This window comes from Elephantulus edwardii, unplaced genomic scaffold (assembly GCF_000299155.1).
Source record: "Elephantulus edwardii isolate Elephantulus edwardi_28Jun2011 unplaced genomic scaffold, EleEdw1.0 scaffold00253, whole genome shotgun sequence".
Taxonomy (NCBI): domain Eukaryota; kingdom Metazoa; phylum Chordata; class Mammalia; order Macroscelidea; family Macroscelididae; genus Elephantulus; species Elephantulus edwardii.
Genome location: NW_006400003.1, coordinates 2117738 through 2122543, shown reverse-complemented (window position 1 = coordinate 2122543; position 4806 = coordinate 2117738). Strand labels below are relative to the sequence as shown.

Below are 4806 nucleotides of genomic sequence, written 5' to 3'. Positions count from 1 at the left end.
AAATTTGTTATTAATTTCAGTGAAAATTTACAGAGGCTTTGGATTTCCATTCATTCATTGTTGTAGATTTGTCCCCTCCCAAGGCATCCCCCTCCCCCGCACCCTAGAACACTACCCTCTTGGAAAAGTAAAAGAAAAGATTCTTCCATTGTTTTACAAACCCTCCCCTTTAAAGTGTTAAAGAGCAAGGAATTAATTTTAAAGACTAAAGTGAGGCTAGCCCAAGCTTTGTTATTTTCTGTGATTTCATATGCATGGGAAATAAATAGGAAGACCAAAGAATTGATGCCTATGAATTGTTGCTGAAGAACACTGAATATACTATGGACTTCCAAAATAGCAAACAAATGTGTGTTGGAAGAAGTGCAACCAGAATGCTTTGTCAAGGCACACTACTGCATCTCATAAACTTTCAGTATATTCTCAGGAGAGGCCAGTCCCAAAAGTAGGTCATCATTCTTGGAAAGGTCATTAAAGAAAAGGATCCTCAGTGAGTGATTTGACCTAGTGACTAGAAAAGTTAATTTGAGCTTGAGACAACAGAGATCACGGTCAGGTTGGCACAGGATTGGACAAGATGGGACAGAGGATCAGTATGATTTAGCATTGACTCAATGGCACCCAGCAACAATGGGATCATGACTGTGAAGCATGGTATATAATTTTCTAAAGCCGAGAAAAAAATATTTAAAAGGGAACTATTTCAAAACAAATGATAAAGAAGGCATTTTAGAGACTTTAACTGTACTTACTGCATAAGTTGCTAACTCTTGGCATTCATTATTTATTTGGGTTCTGAGAGAATATATAAGAGCTCATTACTCATAGGAAAATAAGGCTAAATTGGAAAGGATACTAAGGTAACAAATTAGCATATATGTGTTGAGATTGTTGATAAATTGAACTTCTATGTAATTATGCCTAGTTGTGTATATTGAAATCTATATAAAATATTCAGTCTCTTTTAGACATATTTTCAAATGATGAGTGACTATAAATATTAGAGTAATGTGATTGTGGATGGCATGAAGCCCTTACTGATGAAGCTCAAAGGTAAAGATTTTTCATCATGTACATAGCTTATACATCAACATAAAGAAAACAAAAATCTTCAAAATTGGACCAATAAACATTCATAGTCACTAAACATTTGTAGTCAATGCCCATGAATACAGTCAGCTTCAGATGCTTTCTTTTTAACTTATTGAAAAGATACTTTTAAAAATGTATCACTTCTTGAGAATAAAGTGCTCCTGAAAGAAACAGTGTTATTTTAAATTGGCTCATTGACATTTGAAAGCTTTAAAATTAGTGAAGAATCAAAGTATTTGAAATATGGTGTTGGTAAAGAATTTATAACTAGGACTGATTTAAGAGAAAATGAGTCCATATTGGAATAAGTATAACAAGAATGTACTTTGAAAGAAAGAATGAAATTTGTCTCATTTACTTGGTACATATTACCAAACAAATTAATTTCTGGAGGACATAATGCTTAGCAACAATAATGAGGAACACCTTCAGAGGCTAAATTAACAGGGATTGCTACAATGGGTTCAAGCATAAGCATTTATTATGAGGATGGCACATGACCGAGCAGTGTTTCCTTTTTCTATTCACAGAGTCATTATGAGTTGTAACTAACTCAATGGCATCTATCAACAAATACATGATTTTTCAGTAATTTTTCCATTGAGGGAGAGAAGCTAATGAGTTTCAAACATTTTTCTATCAATAGTGTAGTACAAAGCACTCTTTGTATGACCAAGTGCATCAATGAAACATTAATAAGTAAATGAGCACAATAGTTTGTTAGATAAACAATTTCATAAATATATCAATGTTGTTGATTTTCATCGAGTAGAGCATGACTCATAGCCACCCTATGAACAAAAGGCCTGAAGCCTTGCTATAACTATCGTCTTTTATCAAAGTTCATAGAGTTTCCAGAGGCATGTTGTTTAGCAAGTGAATGCCATTCTTGCTTCCAAAAATAGATCAATAAACATTTAAAATAATGAATAAAGGAGTGGAAATCTGCACTGCACGTTTTAATTAATTTAAATACTTAGAAGGTGATGTACAAAACTTCCATCCATCATTGAACATGGATTCAAAAGAACCTTAATATCCATCTCATCAGTACCATCTTGCTTATTCTATGGTCCTGTCATATTCTAAATTCGGTTGTCCATATTTTTCAAGATATGTATAAAAAATAAAATGGACTCTATAAGAAGAATACAAATAATTGAGGAGCCATCTACAAATATGAGAGCCAAGACTTCCCCATTCCCCCAACCCTGCATTGTCCTGCTATGTGCATAATAGCACATATTTTCTTAAACGGTTATAATTTTACAATCACTGTTAAGGAGAGCTTCTAATTGTTAATTGACATCAGGCTATGTTATCTATTTTCTGACAAAAAGAATTGCTTAAGAGAAGCTAAACCAAAGCATAATAGCTATTTTCTCCCTCAGTTGCTGCCCTTCAACATTTAATTGGCTTATTAATAATATCCTTATTCAGCAAATCATCTCATTAAGTTACCTAGGGGAACATTTTGCAACTAGATTATCTTAAATTGTTCCCTAGGAAGTTAAATTTCGTAAATGAGGCACTCAATAATTGCATAATTGAGATTTTGATGCCTAAGGGAAAAATTTGGTAACACCCACTTTAATTTCTTTGCTATTCCCTAGTAATAGCAATTAGGGGATTAAAAAAAACTTCCTTCTCTAATGTTGAAGGGAAGTAAAATTTCTGGAGAAAAATATTAGAATTGGCCTTGATTCTTTATGCCATCAGTTCAACTACATAAAATGATAGATTTTTTAAAAAATTATCAGGTTTAGAATTTAAAGTTTTAAATCTATGTGATTATTAATGCTCAAGAAATTGTCTGCATGTCTTGTGCTTTCAAGACGTTTCACTTCAAATGTCCAATACCTTTTACCTAGAAATAATAGTATTTTTGGAAGATTACATCATAGTATGGAGTCTACTCATCTCCCAGGAGCCTAAACTTTATCCTAGGGTAATCCAGAATTCAGCTGCCACCTTAATCATTGATTCAGCAATCAATACCTCTAAATGAGACCAAAGCAAAAGTTAACTCATTCACAGAAGGAGAGCGCAAAATTTGAAATCCATAAAAATAAAAATTTAAAGAAAGAGCTTCAGCGTATGATCAAATTTACTGAATATCTGGCGTCACACAAGGAGAGTCACAGGGGTAGCAAATTCTCTGCTACCTTGTTTTATCCTTGTACTTCTTTAAGTTTTCAGTCTATCTGCTTTCTTTACCCTTTGTTTGTATCTCTGTGTGTTTGTATGCAATATATAACATATATCTTAAGTATTATTTTATTGCATATCTGTAAGCACATCATTGTTGCTGTGTACCATAGAGTTGGAGTGGGCCCACAGCTGACCGTCCAGCAGGTTTTCAGAGGAAGTTAACCACATGGGAGGAGATTGACTATACTTAATCAATCTAAAATTTCTTTTATATAGAGAATTCCGTAAACCCTATTCTTGTCATTAGGGGACTATAGAGGAGTGATTCATAATGCTGTTAACCGAAAAGTAGTGCATCCCCTGTGGTTTGAATCCACCAGCAGTTGCACGGGAGAAAGATAGGTTTCTCCCATACAATTTGGAGCCTCCAACAACCCCTGGAGAATCGGCTATGAGTTGGTTCCAAGTTGACAGCAATGCTTCCCCCCACCCTCCAAGATTTTTTGGAATGTCAGCAACAATGCATTATTGTAAAATTTGGTTGAAACAATCCACCATCTCTGTTTTATATCTCCTGGTTGTTGTGTATCTTCCTGAGGTTTCTAGTCATTGTGTTTATCTTTTATATAAATGCAAATAATTTTACTAATTTAGTTGTGACAAGTGAGAAACAAAATCATGGCACTGGAATTTATTGTTTCCTCAATGATCTTATCATCTCAGAGGAGGTGATCAGTTGGTCCTATAAGGCTCAGAGAAGGCCTTTTGGTTCTCAGAATTTTATCAGGGTCTCTTGTTACCTTTTACCAGTGGTACCCTGTTACTTTAGAGAGCTCATCTTTTTTTTTTTTGTCCTGAGCCATTTTAAACTCCAAGAGAGAATGACCTTCTACAAGAATATTTGATACATTCCTGAATAAGAAAGAAGAGGTTAGGGAAACTGTGGTTGTATGAAATAGCTGACCCTGGTGTTTCAGTAGTTTCTCTTATTTAATTCCTAAACCTTACTACTCTGTGTGTCTTGGAAAAATTAAAATCCCTTTGACCCAAAAAGTTCTGTTTTCCCAAGGACTCTCTGTTACACCGGATAAAATCTTAAATAAACCCACAGCTACCAAGTCAAATCTGACTCATGATCAACTTCCACTTGGTTTCTGGGGCTGTAAACCGGAGGGGACTGCCTATTTTTGTTCAATGTCGTGGCTGGTGAAATTGAATGGCTGTATAAGTTTAACAGCCCAGGACATTATACCACTACTAGTACTGAGGAATAATGAAATTTTAAAAATACATCTATTTATAAATTAAAAAAGGAAGAAAGGTAAGTGCTTTTTTTTATAGTTTAGATGCTTGTCAAAACCAGAATGAAATAATTAAAATTGCCAATAATAATATTTAGATGAAATAAGCAATGATACTGATCACCTGTGTGTTGTTTCTAGGGGTCATAAAATATCATAATCTTAAAAAATATAGTATAATTAATAACCTTATTTGAAGACACCTTTTATTTTCAGCTTCTCCAGACTAAAACCAGAATGAAATAATTAAAATTGCCAATAA

The 4806-nt window shown here is 34.0% G+C and overlaps 1 protein-coding gene across 2 annotated transcripts in view; it reads left to right on the top strand.

Moving 5' to 3' along the window:
• NCAM2 (neural cell adhesion molecule 2) overlaps positions 1 to 4806 on the top strand; it is a 781544-nt gene that overhangs the window by 718568 nt on the left and 58170 nt on the right. The window lies entirely within an intron of this gene.